Source organism: Mesoplodon mirus, assembly GCF_964341445.2.
Source record: "Mesoplodon mirus genome assembly, chromosome: 1".
In the NCBI taxonomy this organism is placed as follows: Eukaryota; Metazoa; Chordata; class Mammalia; order Artiodactyla; family Ziphiidae; genus Mesoplodon; species Mesoplodon mirus.
Genome location: NC_138976.1, coordinates 223,082,951 through 223,104,318, shown reverse-complemented (window position 1 = coordinate 223,104,318; position 21,368 = coordinate 223,082,951). Strand labels below are relative to the sequence as shown.

At 42.0% G+C, this 21,368-nt stretch overlaps 1 protein-coding gene across 2 annotated transcripts in view; it reads right to left on the bottom strand.

The window, feature by feature from the left end:
- Positions 1-19,510, bottom strand: part of EXTL3 (exostosin like glycosyltransferase 3) — a 65,368-nt gene extending 45,858 nt beyond the window's left edge. The window contains exon 1 of one of the 2 annotated variants that reach the window (XM_082607667.1): positions 19,423-19,510. The gene's annotated coding sequence lies outside the window, so the exon portion shown is untranslated. Of the gene's footprint in view, positions 1-1,611; positions 1,700-19,422 lie in introns of those variants that run through there. The other variant, XM_082607666.1, reaches the window with a different exon arrangement.
- Positions 19,511-21,368: the final 1,858 nt, after the last annotated feature.

Genomic DNA, 21,368 nt, shown 5'->3' with positions numbered 1-21,368 from the left:
GGATATTTTACTTGTGGTTAGTAAGAGATGCATAAGGTAAGTGTCCAAAATCAGTTTCAGTGTTTACACACACACACCTTCTTCCTATTTAATTGGCTATAGAGTGGCATTAGAGCCGTATAAAATGATTACCAGCTACATTCAACAGAGGGCAAAAATGTTCACAACAATTTGTTAGTCTAGACTTAGGCATCATCATTAGACAAAGAGAAGCACCCTCCTATCTATGTTCATTCCTGACATGAAAGTTGCCTTTTGAACTATTGGAAAACAAACAAACAAACAAAAAAACACCTCTGTGAGAAGCTCCATTTGTTATATTCAGAGTTGAAAAAAGCTGACGAGAACTCTCTTGATCTTTACCCAGCAATGGGTGCAGCAATTCAGAGATAAAATGTATTTTCCAGTTTGCTTCTCATTTATCTAGTTAGCACCCATCATGTGCTCCTCCTTAAAATATAAATAGTAACTTGGTCTTTCAGAAAGAACACTATACTTAGAAATGAGGGGCATTATTTCTTATCCTTGGAAGAGATTTGCTGTCAGACCTTACGCCCCAGGTTTCTAATCTCCCAAAATGGAGATAAGTGTACAGAGATAACAACATATATTGTGTTGCTATGAAAATAAAGGACAGAGGATGTGAGGGTACTTCAGGCTAAAAAACCTTGAACCAGCATTCCCAGTCCTATTCTCGTACCAAACTTTACTATCACAGGTGACAAAAGCTTTTCACTTGCTTTCACCCTAAATTCAATACATCTAGAAGTGAATTCATAACGTTCTGTGCCAAAGAATACCCCCAATTTCCTTCATTCATTCCCCCAAAAAAGTATTTACCATACTCCTTCCATGTCTAAGACATGCTAAGTATAACTGTGGGCAAATCTAGGATATAAAGTAATCCTCGACCTCATGGAACTTCCTTTAGCCTAAAAAGACATAAACAAATAGCAAGGATACTACCATAAGGCAGTGTGAAGTAAGTAGTACTTTTTGGATGCTCAGTCACTCTCTCTAGCTTCTATCTTTGTTAAGGATATATAACTATTAAATGTTTGATAGCGTCTTCTCTCCCTTTAAATAAAAAGTGATGACAATGTTACTAAAAGCTTTGAATAAGGAAACCACGAGATAAGGACAACAAAAACCAAAAAATAATCAATCATGGAAAAGCATAAATTTGATCTAAACTTGATAATTAACAGCTGACCAAATATCCCCAAGAATGTAGGTCAAAGTTTCTAAAGCATTATCCTTTTAATTCAAATGTTAAAATCTCTCTTTTTGGTTTCAAAAAAACGTTCTCTGCACTTACGATCAAATCGTAACAAAGATAGAATGGAGGGCTTCCCTGGTGGCGCAGTGGTTGAGAGTCCGCCTGCCCGTGCAGGGGACACGGGTTCGTGCCCCGGTCCGGGAAGATCCCACATGCCGCGGAGCAGCTGGGCCCGTGAGCCATGGCCGCTGAGCCTGCGCATCGGGAGCCTGTGCTCCGCAACGGGAGAGGCCACAACAGTGAGAGGCCCGCGTCCCGCAAAAAAAAGAATGGAGTGGAGGAAAAAAAGAAGGCATAATCCAGGCAACTCAGCTGATTCATTCCCTTCTTACCATATGGCTCAGGGTCCTTTCCTTTCTCTGACTCATGTAGCATTACACTTCAGTATACAATTTCTGGAAATAGTGAACTCCGGGGCTTGCTCTCCTGATAGAAAACAGAGAAGTGACATGCTATTAGAAAAATACTCAATACTGAAGGTGCTATTAAAGGATTTATTTACTGTCTACTATGAAAAGGTTTCTCTTATGTATATAAGGTGAGCATAGAATTTATTGCTCAAATGGAGGCACTGTTTTAAGTGAAAAAGGGTCCTATTAATAAATATACTGGGACAAGCATAAATTGGCATTCTCAAAGGCAAACCACCCAGCTATATGGTTACTTATTTATGAGCTCTAAGAGGGAATAAACCAAAATGCTAAAACGTAGAAAAATCCTTACCTTTTAGAAGTATATACTGAGATATTTATAGAGGATTTCCCTGGAATTTGCTTAAAAATAAACAGGATGAGGGTGGTGAGGAGTATTCTGGGATATCAGTGAAACAAGATTAGCCATGAGCGAATTGCTGTTGACACTGAATTATGGGGATACATGCATGTCTGCTTTTATATATGTTTAACATTTCTCATATTAAAAACTCAAAAATAAATTATACAGAGTCTAAACAAAATGTTTTTTAAAAGTTATTTGGAGACTGACGATACTTAATCTAATATAGCTAGTGCTACCAACCTACAGTGAACAGAACTGGGAACAGAAACAAACGTTCTAATGGAAACCAGTAATTCAACAATGACTCAAAAAAATTTATCCCCCTCAAGTTCCATCTCTTTTACTGAAATTAGGCAAAAGTGTCATCAGTGCCCAAAAGCATGAACTTTCTTTCCTAAACAGCTAATTAAGTTACTGCAAGCACAAAAGAAAAAGAAAATGCTTAGAACCTCTTCTGTCATTCTCTGGAAAATGACAACGAAGGTATTAGGATCTAGAAATAAATGTCACCTGAAACGCTGATAAGGAGCAATCTCATTCATTCTGTCATCTGCCACAGCGCTGAATGCCCAACTTGTCAGCCTGCCCCCTACGATGCATTCTACGCACAGCAATCAGAATCATCTTCTTAAAACATGAGTTAGACCAGGGATCTCCTTTCCTTAAAAATTTTCAGTGCTTTCCCGCTACACTGCCAGGCACTTCATAACTAGCTCCCCGACCACCAAGCTAATCGCATATGACGTCACTGCCATACTTGCTCGTTCAGCTTTAGCTACACTGGCCTCCTTGCAATTCTTCAACCAGCCAAGCTCTTAACTGCTTCAGAAGCTTTATACTTGCTGATCTTTTAGTCTCGAATGCTCTTCCCCAGGCTCTTCTCTGGTTGACTCCTTCTCATCCTTCAGATCTTAATTTCTTGATATTCCTGTTTAAGGTAGCCTTTCTTACCCCCTGACACTTTCTGGCACTGATCTACTGATTTCCTTCATAATACCTTTTCATTTATGTATTGTCCCTTTCTGCTTTGCTGGCATCCAGTCGTCCTCCTACCTCATATAGAAAGTGCTCCCCAAGGCTTTTGACATAATCTGGTACTGAATCCATTCGCTGAAATGGCGTCAACCCCCAAAGTACCCCCAAAATACTAGTAGACCAGTATTTCCAGCTCCCTAAAGGATACCTCCCCTAGGATACACTATGGCCATTACATGATTTGAAATATTCCCTCTTTCCAATAACTTTCAGTTCTGCCCATGATATTACACTCTTCTAGTCTTACAAACTAGAAACAATGTGATATACAGCAAGGAGTATAGACCTCAGAGCTAGCCAGACCTGGATCAAACCCCAGCTTTATAAGCTATTAGATGGTCACTTAACCACTCTGAGCTGCATTTTTTTCTTAAGTAAAAGAGAACACTCATGTTCAGGATTGTTATAAAAATCAGAGATACAGCAGTGAGTAAAAAATACCCTGTACAGTATCTCACATATAGTAATCTATTTATTAGCTACAAGTCCTGGAGTTATTTTTAGATCTGCCAAACTGCATCCATTCTTTTTTGTAATAATAATAATTATGGTAATAATATATTTATAATAATAATAATTTACAATAATGTTTGCATTTATCCCTTCCTTTTATACAACTGCCTTCAACCTAGTACTGGACCATAACAAACCATTACGCCTAATCTCACATTCCCCATCAGTTTATCCTGTGCATTACTCTAAATCAATCTTTTTTATTTCATCTAATAATGCTTTAGCTTGAATAATTTCAACTGACCTGTCTTTGAGTTCACTAAACCATTCTTCTGCTATTTCTAGTTTAAGGTTAATTCCATCCAATAAATTCTTAATTTCAGGAATTATATTTTTCAGTTCAAGAATGTCCATTAAGTTCTTTTTTAGAGATTCCATTTCTCTATTGAAATTCTTCATCTATTAATTTTTCCATCTTTTCCTCCATTTTCTTTAGCATATTTATGAGAATTAAATTTCTTATCTAATTCCAACATCTGGGGCACCTGTGGATTTTATTCTATTTTTCTCTTGATTGTAGGTCATATTTACCCGTTTCTTTGTAATCTTATGATTTTTTTTTTTTTCTTTTTTGGTGGTACGCGGGCCTCTCACTGTTGTGCCCTCTCCCGTTGTGGAACAAGGCTCCGGACGCGCAGGCTCAGCGGCCATGGCTCACGGGCCCAGCCGCTCCGCGGCATGTGGGATCTTCCCGGACCGGGGCACGAACCCACGTCCCCTGCATCGGCAGGCGGACTCTCAACCACTGCGCCACCAGAGAAGCCCCTTATGATTTTTTATTGTGTGCTGGACACTGTTTAGAAGAACTATAAACACTGAAGTAAACACAACTTTCCCAAGAGATGGCATACTTTTCTGTCAGTTTTTTTTTTTTTTAAACCCTCTACCAGTCTGGCAGTTATATATTCAATTTATGACTTAAACTGAAAATTTAACATTATCTCTAATATTTTATCCCTCTTTTTAATAAAAGATCTTTACCTATGATGACCTCTCTTGACTTGTACGTCAATATTGACTGATATTTTAGCTCCACCTTGTTTTTACACTCCTAATGTTAGCCCTTATTATCATTAATGCAATTCATGCTTGTTTAGATTCACCCACATATTTACCAATTTCCCTATTCAGAATTCCATTCCTTTTTGCATTTCATTCCTTCCCTCTGGTTGTTTCCTTTTTCCTGAAGTAGTGCCTCCAGTGAGAGTCTGTTGGTGGTAAACTCTGTTTTCTTGTGAAAACACTTTATTTCACCCCAAATCCTGAATAATGATCTAGCTGGATATACCATTCTAGGTTAATAATTCTTTTCCACCAACACTGAAGAATCCTCTGGATTCTATTATTGCTGTTGAGATATGAGATGTCGGTCTAATTGTTGTGCCTTGTGGATAACCTGACTTTTCATTCTGGCTATAGTTAAGATCTTTTCACCTTTGGAATTCTGCATGTGTCTACATGTGTAATCTGGGGGGTGGGGGACGCTCAGCACTCATCAAACTTTCTGGTTCTTAAGATGTGTGTCTTTCATCAAACCAGAAAAGTCTCTGTCATTATCGGTTTGCTTTTTTTGTTTGTCTAGTCTTAGTTTGTTTAGTTTGTTGGTTATCTATCTGTATAGTGCCTGTCACTCATTCTCTCCTTTTTGAACTCCTGTTAGATGACGAGACATACGTCAGACCTCCTCGTTTCACACTCCACGTCTTTAAACCTTTCTTCTATATTTTCTCTTTTGTCCTTTGTGCTATCATCTGGAAATTTCCTCAGGTCTCTCCAGCTGAGGGCTCAGGAAATGTTTTCAGTAAAGAGCCAGAGAGTAAATATATTAGGTTTTGGGAGCCACATACAGTCTATGTAGAATATTTTCATTTGTCTCTTTTTTTAAACAACCCTTCAAAAATGTAAAAACCATTCTTTCCATGCAGGCTGTAAAAAATAAGCCACAACCAAGATGTACCCCACAAGCCATTGTGTGCCAACTCCTGATCTAACTCATTAATTCTCTATTCTGTGTCAAAGCGGTTGTGTATCCTACCCACTGAGTTTTAATTTCAATGACTATTTTACATTTCCAGAAATTCTATTGACCCTTTTTAAAAATGTGTCTGATTTTTACGATAGCACCTATTCTTTCTCACGGTTTCTATTCCTTCTCTTCAGGTGTTTAGTTTGTTCTGTCTGCTGATTCTTGCTCATAGAGGAATAGTAGATTGTTTCCTCCCATGCTTTATAATTCTGTATTGAGTTCATTTTTAGTTGTGCTTTATTTCTGGGAAATCTATGTGGTCTGGGTTGAGGACACGTCCCTCCAGAACAGTTTCTGTCTTCCAGATACCTCTGTCATACTATCAGCCTTACACCACTTTTTATGTCAATTCTCAGTCTGGAGATTCTCCAAGATCCCACAAGTACTGTAAATTTGAACACAAAACTCATATGAAGGGAAATCCATGGTCATGAGTTCTCAGTGAATATTCCCTTCCCCAACCAGCTCTGGATCTTGCTAAGAGAGACATCTCTCTGGTGTGCTCACAGGTAGATTTTTTTTCTACTCTATCCACTCCTTTAGTGAATGTTCAACCCTTTGAAGATCCATACTCTTATCTGGTGTCTCAGTTTAACACTCACAGGCACAAGGTTCTTTCTCTTATCTTTGTGGAAACTAAAATGCAAGTTACTAAAACTGGAAAACACCCTAAGGGGCTATAGCCTCAGACTGCTCATCAGATGCTTTTTCAATCCCCAACCTCCCCTGCCCCCACCCTGATTTTTTATTTTAATAAGGATTTATCTTTCTTGAGAGTGAAATATGCATTTTGTAGCAGGGGGGTTTTATATTGCTCTAGTCTTCTATTTTGCCAAAACCAGAGATCGCCCCCAGTCTTTTGTCTATGCATGAATACACATGCTTACAAAAGTGGGATATATGTTCTTTTTTGTAATCTGATTTCTTCCACTTATGACAAGAACAGTGTAATGCCCCACATCATTAGACGCTATACTACATGATCATCAATAACGGAATACAGCAAGACCATAATTTATTTAACCAGTCCCCTTGTGTTAGACATTTGTTTCCAATGTTTCACTATAATCAAAGCTATAACAACTATTTTTGTAGCTATCTTTGCCTACATCCACAGTCATTTCCTTAGAAAGAAAATTTCAACATAGGTCAGAGCAAGAATATCTTACCATTTTAAAAATTACTGTCTACGAGAAAGATGACCATTTATCCTCCCACCAACAATACAGAGGGCATCCGTTCGCCAATAATGGTGTGACAGAAATGGTTATTACTCCACGAGAATGTACTTGCTCTCCTACATTTCCCACTCTGCCTTACAGTTTGGCTGCAGCCGTTAAGACTAGTTCTTGCCAAAGGGAATGTGAGTAGAAGTAAGGTATCCTTTCCAGTACAAGGCAGTTAAGAATAGCCATGGATTCTTCTTCCCCCCACCACTCGAGAGACTGAAAGCAAAAAACTCTAAAACTATGAAGTGGCAAGATAAAAGCAACCCAGACTCGAGTCACCACTGGAGAGGAGCCACAGAAGAGCGTCAACTGAATTGTGAAGAGTGAGAAATAAACTTCTGTTATGTTAGGCCACTAAGATTTCAGAGTCTACTGCTGCAGTTAAGCATTAATTAACCTAATTAATCCAACCGAATGCCTTTTTTTTTTAAAGAAGACAGTTGGATAAAATGTCATTCTATTGTTTTAATTTACCCCTTATTATTGGAGGTCGAACAATTTTTGCTCATTGAGTATCTGTACTTCTCTTTTCATGCACTATCAGTTCATGTGTTTTGCCAATTTTTCCATCTCTAAATGTTTTTTCTTTTCTTTTTTTTTTTTACATTAGTCTGCTGCCCATAATCACCCTTCTGCTGAACTTCCGCGATCCTCTATAATCAAGGATGGCTCTACCTACATGCCCTACTTCAAGTATTCCACGTACGTTCAGTGAATCTTTCAAGCTCAACCGTACACAAAGAACGAGCTGGCTCAAGTTGTGCTCTTTCTCCAACCTTCTCCATCTCACTTGCCCAACAGACTCACTGGACACTTGGAACAGCATTCTTCCTCTTTTCCACCTATCCCACTTATTCTCTGGGGCCATTTTAGAGGCCCACCTCTTCCATATAGTTTTCTCTAACTACACTTGATTTCTGAACTCTCTAAATTCCCACTGTATTCAGTATTAGAGGATTCAGAATTTGATCAACTGTTCATTAGTTTCATTTAAGCAATTTGTTTCGCTCCAGCTGGACTTAAAAACTCCTTGTAGAATGAAACTATTTTTCTGACCTCTTTTGAAATCCCTCTGCAAAATATCACATAGTTCTGGGTTCCAGGTCACTGCTCAATAAATAACAATACTAGATGAAAGTCTTAGTTTACATTTTCATTTTCAATCAAGTTTGAGATTTAGAGCCTATACAGTCTTGGTTCAAGGAAAATGAAACACTGTAAAATAAAGAGAGAGAATTTCACAGCTAGGAGGAGGCTTGAAGGCCATCTGGACTTGCAATTAGACTCTCTGGCTCAGGACTCAACTTTGAGAATTTAAGAATGTTACACAATTTCCTCCTTAAAGTGATACTGAAAATTCCTACTTACCTCCGGGGTTATTGTGAGGATTAAATAAAATACGATAGATTAAATTAAAAATCTATGGGACACAGCTAAAGCTGTGCTGAGAGGAACATTTATGCATGAAATGCTTACATTAGCAAAGAGGGAACGTCTCAAATCAATATCCTAAGCTCCTACGTCAAGAACCTAGAAAAAGAACAAAATAAACCCAAAGTAAGCAGAAGGAAAGAAAGAATAAAGAGCAGAAATCAATGAAACAAAAAACATAAAAACAAAAGAGAAAAATCAGTAAAACCAAGAGGTTTGTCAACAATTTTGACAAACCTGCTCAAGACTGACAAAGAAAGAGATACAAATTACCAACATGGGGAATGAAACAGGGGATATCACTACAGTCCCTGCAGGCATCAAACGGATAACAAAGGAAGACTATAAACAACTCAACACACATAAATTGGACAACTCAGATGAAATGAACCAATGCCTCAAAAAACACAAACACCACAACTCACCCAATAGGAAACAGATAATTAGTCCTATAACTATTAAATAAATCGACTTTGTAATTTTAAAACTCCCCAAAAAGAAATGTCCAGCCCCAAAGGCTTTCACTGGAGAATTCTACTACGTGTTTAAAATATCAATACCTATTCTACACAGTCTCTTCCGGGGGGGGCAGCGGGGAGATTCCCGGTCCATTTTACCAACCCTGATACCCAAACCAAAGAGAGCACCAAAAAAGAAAACTACAGATAAATCTCTCTCATGAATATAGACAAAAAACACTGAACAAATATTAGTGAACAGAATTCAGTAATATATAAAAAGAATTAAATTATATTGCACTTAAGTAGGGAAGTGTTATTTTATATAGGTAATCTTATCCAGAAGCAAGAACATTCATTCTCTCCATTTATTCACACCTTTATTTCTATCAAATAGTTCGGTCATCCTCATCCCTGCCCCAACGTCTCATATTAAGTTAATTTGTATTTTGTATAATTTACTCATCCGATCTCCTGGTTCTCCACCGCAACAGCTCATTCTCTGGTTCCTTTTGCCACTCCTTAAATACAGTTGTTCCTCAGGGGTTTGTCCCTTGTCCTCTTCTCTCTTTATCTTCATTTACTGGAGCTTGCCAGTAGCTTCAATTAGCACCCCCTGATTGGGTGATTCTCAAATTTACCTCTCTAACCTTGATCTCCCTTCTGATATCTCTTTTCCAATGGCCAGCAACACAGACATCTACACCTCAATGTTCCAATGGCAGCAAGGGTACATCTCCTCTGAGTATAAGGAGGTTATGTTAGTAAGTGTCTTCTCCCAACAAAGAGGGAAAAAAAGTTCGTAGTACTTGTGCACAGAGATTTATCCTTCAGATCACGGCCGAGGCCCTACTTTTCACTCTTTCCCTAATCAAAATTTTTTTGCTGATAAATGGAAAGTAGAATGCTTCATATGTTAGCCACTCACTTGAGGGCTTGAAACCAGCTATGTTCTTGGAAAGCTGGAATGGTAAGTAATTCAAGTCAAAAATCCAGACGATAAACTGAGAAGTCATCTGGGGCTTAAGAGTTCTCATCCGGAGTTCTGCATATGCTTGTCTTGCCCCTTCATCTCCTCCCTCCTACGCCTCAACACACCCGTGCCCTCCACCATCTCTACCATCGCTTCCTCTTTCAGCGCCTTCTCTGCTAACATTCCTTATCACCACGGCGAACTCTTCCGTCATCCGTGGGAACATTACCAGCAATGAGGACCTTGCTTTCAAGCATCTGCTGATATGATAACCATCCTACTGACTCGACTTTTCTTCTTGTAAAACTAAAACACTCTGATATTGAAACTTCCTATCATGGATTTGGCATATCACTGTTTATTTAGGTCTTAATGCCTTTCAACAAAGTTGTATAATCTTCCTCATTAAAAAATAAATAAATAAATAAACTGAACTAAAGTAAAACACTCAATGGAAGAGAGAAAGAAAACAGAAGGGAGGAAACAAGGGAATAAATAGCTGGTTCCACTTGGGCTGCTGCTATGCATTACATCTGAAACGTATGAAGGGAGAACGGAGCAAGAAGCAGAGAAGCCAGATACCTTCCAGATGTTCCCAAATGAAACCTTCAACTGACTTTAATATATTAAATAACTATAATAACAGCTAACGTCTATTGAATGTTTACTGTGTGCCAGGTTAGACCTACTGTATTCCTTCACGCACTTTATCTTCACAAGAATCCTGTGAAGTAGGTATTACTGTTATTCCCACTTTATACACCAGGAAACCAAAGCACAGAGCTTAGGTAACTTGCCCAGGGGCATCCATATTGAGTAAAACTTGGATTCAACTCAGTTACTCTAAGGCCCCCACTCTCTCTGTCTTAACCGTTATGATCAACTGCCTGTGATGTTAACTCAGGGAACACAGAGCACAGGCACATCATGCATAAATTCATTTTAAATTCTCCATATTACTACAGCTGTACTGTAACCGCAGATAATGAGTTGTAATTAAAGCACATGGTAATACTATTCCAAACCTAAAGCCAACCTTATATTCGTGTTTGTTCCTCTGCTAAACAAAACGAGAAAACACTATACTCAGAGCGCATGACCCACCTGTGCATCTGTGCCGACAGTACTGCATGAGCCCATCAAGACGGCAGAATCCCATGACACCCAGGAGCAGGTTCGACAGAACCGTCTGTACATTGCTGCCGTTACTGCCATCGCCACAAGCCTTTCAAACTAGATAAAGATAGTTCTGCACAGAAAATCATTTCAGTAAGGTTGTTGAAAGCAATGTTTCAGAGATTTTTAAATACTACAACAACCCCAAAGAACACGATTTCCTGATTTCCTGCTAAGCACAAGCATGACAAACAGCCTGTTACCTAGTACCTCGTTCAAAAATCAGGATGTTAAAAAGCTAAACAAATTAAACAAGCTAAAATACACTTCCCAATACTAGCCCTACTATTACGACTCTGACTTCTCTCTTCTATGGTTCAAAATAACAAAAGGCACTTTCCAGGGAAGCCAACTGTTGTTAAAAAATGACTTGTAAGAACTGAACGTAGGCAATTCACAAGTTACAGGAGAGCGAGGTCATGTGTTTTTCACAATACAACCACCGCAGTTTATTTACTGGATAATTTAACCTGGGTGTAAAACAAAGGAAATAAAAAGTTGTCAGCAATTAAAAACCAAAATCAGGTGAGAAAAACTGGTTGTGCATTGACATACTTAACTGAGTTACGAGTCAAGATTATGATACAATCACAAAGAACCACAGAGTTGAGCCACCCTTATTACAGGGCTTTGAAAAAAAGGAAAAACAAGTATTGCTTGGTCTCAAGAACAGATTTCTAAGTCCAAAGGTGTTCCACAGATGCCCCTAGCAGACACAAAAGGAGCTCACCAGTAAGTAATAAGCGTTAATTCCGCTGCTCAACTGTGTATAGATATTAACAAGCAAACTAACATTCTTGATTAACCCAGGTCACAATATTGCTGCATTTAGTCAGCAATAAACCTGAACCCAAAAGTCTCAACTCCCAGCATAAGTCCTCAATTGGAAAATTATGCCAATTCCTGTATCTGTTTCCCTTCCCACCAGTTTGATAACAACCCACAAATCAAAATCACATTGTCTCACAAGTCAGTTTTTAACTAGGGTTACAAATCAGATGCACAACTCAGCCAAGAATGTTTTCACATGATAAACCCAGGCCCACCAAACATTAACTGAATCAGAATTCCCAAGCATGGGGCCCAAGCTCCCGCGGTTTGACAAAGCTCCCAGGTGATTTTAATGCAGAGCACACAACTCAATAAACTCAAAAGTATTGGTCTAACAAAGAACTGATGACAATCCTCATTCAGATTGATGACATCTGAAACAGTGTAATTATAGACAACTAAGGAAGTCAAAGAGCAATATACCTTATTCATGCAGGAAGTCTATAGACTACATCACAGACTTTTGGAAGACGTGGGGGGTAGACCTTTCACTTGTTATAACTATATATATAGATAACACACTTTACATATACTTTCTCATTTCATCCTCACATCAACCATCTTGGGGGTAGGCTTGTTTTTTCTACTTTGCAGAAAAATAAGTGTGAATCCCAAGGTTAGGTAACCTACTTAAGGCCATACAGCAATAAGGTGAGGAGCCCAGATACAAATCCAGGTGTCCGACCTGCACCCTGCTACCCACGTGTTTACTATTTGTTTACTTAAAAGACTCATTTTGGCTTTGTTCATTTACAATAAGCATGTATTGCTTTCATAATTAAGAAAAATATTATCTTGCTGCAGTCACTTCAAAGTACACCACATTAGACTTTTCCATAAATAATGTGACAATTAGCTTTTTAGAAAAAAATAAAGTTGAATTCCTGCATGACAAACCAAATCCCAAAATAAGTCCCAGATGGATTCAAGAGGTAATTATAATAAATGAAACCACAAAAAGAACAAAAGGAAAACATAAATGTAATTTCACCACAAGCTAACTACAGCCACTTTTACAGGAATCTAGGCAAAAGTGGAATCCATAAAAGTTCAACAAATCTGACTATATAAGAATCAAAGGCTTCTACATATATATTTTTTTTAAGTTGAGATTCAGTGAAAAGATTGGTGGAAGCATTTACAACACAGCATTACTTTCACAGAAGTAAAAGCAATACAATCGTGGTCAAAGGAAATAAGCAGGAAGCTACACAAAAACAAAGGGCCCAAATGCTAAACATTTTTAAATGTTTAATCATCCCAGCAATCAAAGAAGTGTACATTTAAAACAAGACACAGTGACATTTTCCACCTATAAATCAGCAAAGAACAGTAAAATTACAGTATCTGGTACTAAGGAGGGTACATTCCCATACTCCGGTGCTGGGAAGGAGAACCCACACTCCTTTCTGGAGCACAGTTTGGCCTTAAGCAATAAAAGCCCTGAAATGGTGCCTTCACTTTGACCCTACAATTCCACTTCCAGAAATTATTCTTAAGAAAGAATCATGAACGAGAAAAAAGATTTAATATCAAGAATATCCACATTACAAAGTAAACCATTTAGTATAATAAAGTACAGTACATCTCTGTACTCCGCTGGCAGCTACAGTGACAGGTACTCTTACGTTGTATTAGTAGGAATGTAAACTTGCCATCTGTAACAATTTAAAATATTCATATCTTTGACTCAGCAATTTCACTTTCTAGGAATGCATTCTATGTGAACAAAGATTTGTATTATTGATATAAAAATGTAATCACCAAGCATTCTTTACAATAGCAAAAAAAATTATAAATTAAATGTCCAAGATTAGGAGGAAGGTTAAATATTAAGTATGATAAATCCATGTCATTAATATGATTATCACTCTGTCATTAATATGTTATCTCTCTGTCAATAAGCTTTTCAATCATTTTAAATCAAATGGGAAAATGTTCACAATATGTGAAAAATACAGATTCCACTGTATGGAAGGAGGAGGTGTAAAAACGGGTTTTTTTGTTTTGTTTTGCTTTTTAAAACAGGTTTTTTTTAAATAAGATCTTCAGATCGATTTTGCTGAAGAGTCTTTCTGGAACAGTCAACTTGATGTGCAAGTGCCTAGAGCATAAACTAATTTCTCTAAGGGTTTCTATTCCTCAAGAAAATAAGATTTTCACCTTATGCTATGGAGGCATACAATTGATATCATTAGTGCTCTAGTCTCCCTAAATGAGACAGAAAACTCAAGTAGAAGTTTGCTAAGCAATACGTAAAAATCAGCTTTATGACTCAGGCATCCAACTTCAACCTGCATGGGTGAATTCAACTTGAGACTCCGATTCCGTCATACCTTTATCATTACTACCATCTTTCTGATTCATCAGGCCCCCTAACTTCATAATTCCTATCTTTCTTTTTTTCTTTTCTTTTTTTTGGGGGGGTGTACGCAGGCCTCTCACTGTTGTGGCCTCTCCCGTTGTGGAGCACAGGCTCCGGACGCGCAGGCTCAGCGGCCATGGCTCACGGGCCCAGCCGCTCCGCGGCATGTGGGATCCTCCCGGACCGGGGCACGAACCCGTGTCCCCTGCATCGGCAGGCGGACTCTCAACCACTGCGCCACCAGGGAAGCCCCATAATTCCTGTCTTTCTTGACTCATGTGTTTCTTATCCTTTTTAAATTCATAAACTAAAGGGTAGACTATATGACCTCAAAGATCCTTTGAGATCCTAGGACCCCGCCGACTTAAAACTGCCTTGCACACAAAAAGCACATACATACTGTTTACTGGGGGGGGAGGGAAATATTACCAACAAATAAACTCAAGGCTATCCCCAAGACCTCCTTTTGTTTCACCTCCAAAATTTCAAGCATAATGCTTTCTTTTAAGGCCCCCCTTAATTTTCCACTGAATCCGATAATAATAATTTGGAGTCCTCACCAACTATCTTCTCCATTTTAAGCCACAATGCCTTTATACTTTACAGCTTCACTTCAGAAATAAAGGAGGTCAGGCTGGGAAGAGTAAGTCAAGGTTGGAAAAAACCCAGGATACAAAAAGATTTTAGGGGCTTCCCTGGTGGCGCAGTGGTTGAGAGTCCGCCTGCCGATGCAGGGGATACGGGTTCGTGCCCCGGTCCGGGGAAAATCCCACATGCCGTGGAGCGGCTGGGCCCGTGAGCCATGGCCGCTGAGCCTGCGCGTCCGGAGCCTGTGCTCCGCAGCGGGAGAGGCCACAACAGTGGCCAAACCGCAAAAAAAAAAAAAAAAAAAAAAAATTTTACCAGTCTGGAATATCTAAGCAGATAACATTTAAAAGAGATAAAGGCAGAGTTCAGCACTTAGATCCCAAAACTACAGGGAAGTGATTTAGCTTAATAACAGCGCACACGCACACACGCACACGCGCACACGCGCGCGCACACACACACACACACACAGAGTTGTGATTTTAGTTGACTATAATTTCAGTGAATCAAGAATATATGACTATCACCTGTTTTTCCTGGGTTTTTTTTTAAACAAAGTATAGTGTCAAAAACAAAAGGGTAAAAGTTACCCCACTCTGCACTCTGACACTGTATACTGAATACTGTACACTGTACTGAGTGCCACACTTTAAGAGGGACATTAACAAAGTGAATGCAGGGACGAGGACTAAGAAATTGGTGAGGGGGTTTGAAGCTGTCAAATAAGAAACAGCTGAAGGAAATGGGGATCCACAGCCTGTGGAGTACAAGACCTAGGAAAAGTATGGGAACCTTAAGGACCACAGAGGCCCTGAGAGGGAAGTAAATGAACCGAGGCAGCCGGCAGAGACCTTAGCAAAATGGAGAGCATATCTAGCATCTAAGGGAGATTACTACCATCAGAAATGTGAGCTCTACAGCACCAAAGCCTATAATTTTTTCTCAAGAAAAGCCAGAAAAAGAGATTTTTATGTGAAATCTCTGCATTTCTAAAAGCTGGCTCCCAATATAGGTCTCTGTGTAAGTTGGGTGGTCAAATGGTATGTGCACAGGCCTCACTTGATCCATGCACACTAATTTGCAACTCGTGTCTTGGGAAACGTGATGGCTGTCTTCCAACATCTGCAGAACTGTCAGAGGGAAAAGGAATAGACTTGTTCTACACAGCCCTAAAAGGTGACACTCACAGAAAGGCAAACTGCAGCTCAATAAGGAAAAGCGTCCTAAAAACTAGTCTGCAAATTAGAATGGGCTGCCCAGGGAGGTGCACATCACTGTAAGTATTCAAAGAGGGACAGGTCAGTAAATGTTATCGGCCAATTCAAGAATGCTGCCTCTTACTACATCTGGTCAAATAACTAAACCCCCCCAAGCCTCAGTTTTCTTTCCTACCTTCCTCCCCCCTCAAAAAAAGGAATACTGTAACATTTAGCCTCTTACCTCTCAGAGTTACTATAAAGATCAATATCTATGTGAGAAAAAAAATATATGAAAGTATGATATGATCGCCAAGAACTATAGTAATTTAAGACATTATTGTAATCTACCATCATAATGTATTTATGTATGTCTTATCTCTCTTACTATACAGGCTAAGGGCATATTCCAAATCTAATTCATTTTTTTAAATTCCTCACTCAGAGTACCAAATATTTGTTGAAAAAGGGTTTAAAAGGAAGTTGGAGGAGACGGTTAAAATGATGACAATATAAGAGGAGAAGATAAACAGTCAACAAAGCAAACATCCAGGGGGTTAATCATTAATAACACTGATCAGTCTAAAAGGTATTGGGCACAGTCAAACGGAGAAATACACAAAAGTAGCAACATGTGTGTGAAGGGGCGATACTCTAAGGCAGGCATTGGCAAACTACAGCCAGCTGCCTGTTTCGTAAATAGAGTTACATTAGAATACAGCCTTGCTCATTCAGTTATGGATTGCACCTGTGTATTATTGTATGTACATACTGTATATATGTACTATGTATCAATATATGTTGTTTTCAGTCTAAAACAGCAGAGCTGAATAGTTGCAAAGCCTAAAATACTCACTATTTGGCTGTTCACAGAAAAAGTTTGCCTACTTTTCTATAAAAGTACTCCCAGGTTACAAACCACAGAACGCTGAGACATAGTTCATCTTCCCTATGGCTCCATCCCTGCGATTTTAATGGGTCATTTTGGTACACGTGAGCAGAATCCTACACTAAACATCATGACCTAAGAGCAGAGGAGGTAAATATGTCACTGAATGGGGTCTTCATTTTCCTCTTAAATGCCCAAGATGATAAAATTTTTAAGACTGCTTCTTTTCCACCTAGTAATATCACCAACGAGATCTGAAAAACTCCAGGTGTACAAGGAGTGTGGAACTGGTTCAAGCAGGAAAAGATCACGCTTAGAGGTGAGCCTCCCCGTCTCTCTTGAGTTCTCGAACTCCGTCTGCTTGAGCTCCACTACTTCAAGGAACCTACAAATAGATGAAAAATCCTTTCTTTCCTCTTAGTTACCCGATCATTACCGGTTCTCAAAAGAAACAACTGCCGAAAATTAAGAGGAAAAAACCAAAATGAAGATAAATATGTGAACCGAAGTTTTCTAAGCTAAACTTAATATCCAGCAGAAACTAGTGCACAGTTTTACGACTTTATGAAAGGTTCATATCCCCTGCCTCACTCTGAAGTAATTATATGCAAAGACATTCAAGTCTCTACCAACAGCAGATCCGGAGGGATCTTCATTTGTCTCCTAATACCTGAATCTCCTTCTGCTTCAGGCAGTATCTCCAACCCTCCCCCACGGGACCATCTACCAGTCTTGGCTCAGTTAGGGACGCCCACACACAGCCCACACAGCCAAGGCCTCACTCCTGCACCACCCTTCAGTGAGTTTTCATTCAACAGCCAGCCTAAAGCCCTGAGGGAAAGGGCAGGCCCCTGTCTAATCCCCATACATTCTTCTGATGGCGTCAAGCCATCCTTTGAATCTCCCCCCTTCACCCCCTGGAAGTCTACTTCTCAGGCTTCACTTTACCCCTGACTCATTTCTCTCAAACCTGTTTGCTTCAACTCTTTGTATTCACGGGTTAAAACTCTGAGGCCTCATCATAAAAAGATTCCAACTACACACGCTAAGCAGGTTTTCTTCCCCTTAGTAAAGTGAGGCGTGGGGACCTGAAGACGCAAGCTCGGCAATCGTTTGTCCGGAGGTATGCCCCCCGGAGAGCAGGGGCCACCTCTTCAAGTATTACATAAACCGTGTTTCAAGTATTCTGAAGATCCACGATTCGAATCCTCTTCCGGAAAGCACTGAGGCCAGTTTCCCTCATATCAATGTTTATGAGTACTAACCACTCCTCACAAGCAGATCAGGAAATTCCCACAGGAAAAGGTATTTTTAACACACCAAGTATGAGTTTAAGAACACGGGTCTTCTTTCACCCTGAAATATTTAAAAGTCTCCCCGGTAAAAGTTGCTGAGAACGCTGAGCTCCACTCAAGACTATCAGGACCACCCAGGTTACGATCCCAGGCACTCAGTACAGTTAGAATAACTGAACCAGAGTGCGAGACACTGGCTGAGCAAAACGGGGGGAAAGGCCGTCTCCGCGACTACAATGCACAGATTTTTTAAAAAACGAAAGAAAACATGGGGAGCCCAGCCTTCAAAAATGAAGCTACCTAAATTGGAGAAAGAAAGCGAGGAGAATATAAGGAGACCTCTTAGATAAGCCACATATGGGGAAAAAAACTGGACATGTGTTCTGCCTCTCCTCCTCCAAAGGAGCGGAACCGAGAGGACTTGATGAAGCCCCTTAGAATTTCTGAAAAGAAAAGAGGGGGGAGGAGTCCATCAAATTCAAGTCTTTTGAGAGCCACCCAAACCTAAAAAGGTTCTGAACCACTGGCTCAACGTGGAGAAGAGAAACAGCCTCTCTGCAGTCTGGCAGCCCTGCCCGGTCTCCATAGGGTTCCGGATTCGCACTGAACCGTGCCGGGTAATCCGAATAACTCGGCTAAGATTTCAGCCGTGTAGACGCGCACTCCGCAGCCCCTCTCCTGCCCAAGCAGCGCTGGGCCCATCGCTTCAGAGCCTGGGCCCCAGGGCCCCAGAAGCACAGAACAGCAGCACCTGGACCCTTGGGCAGGAAGTGGCTATTCTGACTATGGGCTCCTCATGAAAGGATGTGAGCCTGGTGAAAAGAGCCAGAGGAAGAGCAGCTGCTGGCGGCTGTGTCTGAATGCAGCAGAAAGCAGACCTGGGAGTGTGTGCACGCAGAAAAGGGGAGGGGGGCAGTTCGGGAGGCCCCTTCGTGGACCGAAGATGCTCTGCACAAACAGCTGGACAAACAGCGGGGAAAGGAGGTGAGAGGGCTGCACAGCTGAGGCCGAGCCTTTAGAAAAAGGGGTGGAGGTGGGTGCGAGGAAACTGGGACTATAGGGGGCGTCTGGGGGTGGGGTGGTCGCGTTTAGACCCCCCCAAAACCCCCGAGGGGGCCCGTTACCCCTTACCCACCCCCCTCGCTGGTGGCTAAGGCTCTGGAAGTCCTCTCCCGAGACGTCTGAGAAGGCCTACTCCGAGGCTGCACGCCCCCGCCGCACCGGGCAGCAGCCTCTCGCCGGCTCCCGCGGCCCCAAAGCGGCCGGCCCCGGACGCGGCCGGCCCCGGGATCCCTACCACGAGCCCCTTCCGGGCTGCCGCCCCGGCTGCTCCGGGCTCCCGCCGCCGCCAGGAGTCCTACCGGCTTCCAGTTCAGGGACGAGCCGCCACCGCCGCCTGCGCGAGACTCGGGTTCCCAAAAGCCGCTCTCGCCGCCTGCAGCCCGCCTTCCAGGCCGCGCCGGATCCTCAGCTCCCCCTGCAGGCTGGCAGCCATTTCCGACCAGCGCCGGCGGAACTTGCCGAAGTGCGCCGCGCCGGAAATGGCCGAACCCGGGCGCTCGCGAGCGGGGTGGGGTAGGGGCGCGAGGGGAGCGTGGGGGGCGGGGAGTTGGCGGTGGGCGGGGGAAAAGGGGGCGTGGTGGGGGCGTCAGCAACTTTGCCGACCGCGCCCGAAGGGCCGCCAAGGCCTTGAGCACCGCGAGCGGCCGCGCCGGGGATTGTGGGAGACGCCCGCGGGGAGGAAGCGCGTGCCCGCCCCTCTGGGCCCTCAGACCCGCGTCCTACCAATGCCCCTCACCCTTTCCGAAAAACCTCTCCGGGGGGTGCGAAGAGAATGCTCCCGCCGGTTCTGGATCGCGTTCTGACTCCAGAACCTCAGCCGCTTGGAGCGGCCCGGTGAACTTTAGGTCTAAAAATAAAGCCATCACCACAGACAAGGCCTTCCTCAGCGAGCTGACCGGTCTCCGGCAATGGTCTGGAGTTGTGAAATACTCTGATTATTTAACAACAAAGAAAAGGCCGGACGGCGTGAATGCCTAGGGAAAAAAATCCCGGGGCTTTGCAAAAACAATGGTTTAGTCCAGTCGTGTTGGCGTGATCAACCAAAACTGGGAGGAAAAGGCGATGCGGTCTGAAATACTTAAGAGCCAACCCCTGTGAGCGGAAAAGCGTACATATTCCTACAGCCCTAAGAGACGCGTCGCTGTCAACTTCCACACTTGCAAAGTCAGGACAAAACTTTTTGTTTAACTGAAATGATGGGAGTGGGTGAAGGAACTCCACCAATCCTGGAAGACACACCTGATTATTAATGCTCACTCAGGAATGCGTTTAAGCCATTATTTAAAATCCGTAAATGCAATATGATCTAAGATCAAATTTGGGGCTTCCCTGGTGCTGCAGTGGTTAAGAGTCTGCCTGCCAATGCAGGGGACACGGGTTCAAGCCCTGGTCTGGGAAGATCCCACATGCCGCGAAGCAACTGGGCCCCTGAGCCACAACTACTGAGCCTGCGCGTCTGGAGCCTGTGCTCCGCAACAAGAGAGGCCGCGATAGTGAGAGGCCCGCGCACCGCGATGAAGAGTGGCCCCCGCTTGCCACAACTAGAGAAAGCCCTCGCACGGAAATGAAGACCCAACACAGCCATAAATAAATAAATAAATAAAATTTAAAAAATAAAATAAAATAAAATAAAAAGATCAAATTTGCTTCAACTTTTTTGAAACATGCTTTTAATTTCCAAAGGGCGGGGCTTCTACTCCAGGGTTTTCCAACCAGGGAACCCGACACACACCAGGACCCGAACAAGCTGGGGAGGCAAGGCAGGGGCGGGCTGGGATCCCCGTACTTGGGTGGTCTGTACGTTAGACAAACTGCACGCCCTGAGACCCCTCCACATTTGCCCAGTCTCATCCACACACCTTTCCTGGTGGAGCCCAGAGGCTGACATGGGACAGTTTGGGCTAAGGCTTCCATTTGCAAAACAAAACTTTTAAAAACCTAGCAACCGGGCTTCCCTGGTGGCGCAGTGGTTGAGAGTCCGCCTGCCGATGCAGGGGACACGGTTTCGTGCCCCGGTCCGGGAAGATCCTACATGCCGCGGAGCGGCTGGGCCCGTGAGCCATGGCCGCTGAGCCTGCGCGTCCGGAGCCTGTGCTCCGCAACGGGAGAGGCCACAACAGTGAGAGGCCCGTGTGCCGCCAAAAAAAAAAAAAAAAAAAAAAAAAAAAAAAAGACTAGCCTAAAGTTGTTCTTTTTTTTTTTTTTTCTTCACACTTTATCTTTTCGGCTCTCCTGCAGAGGTCTG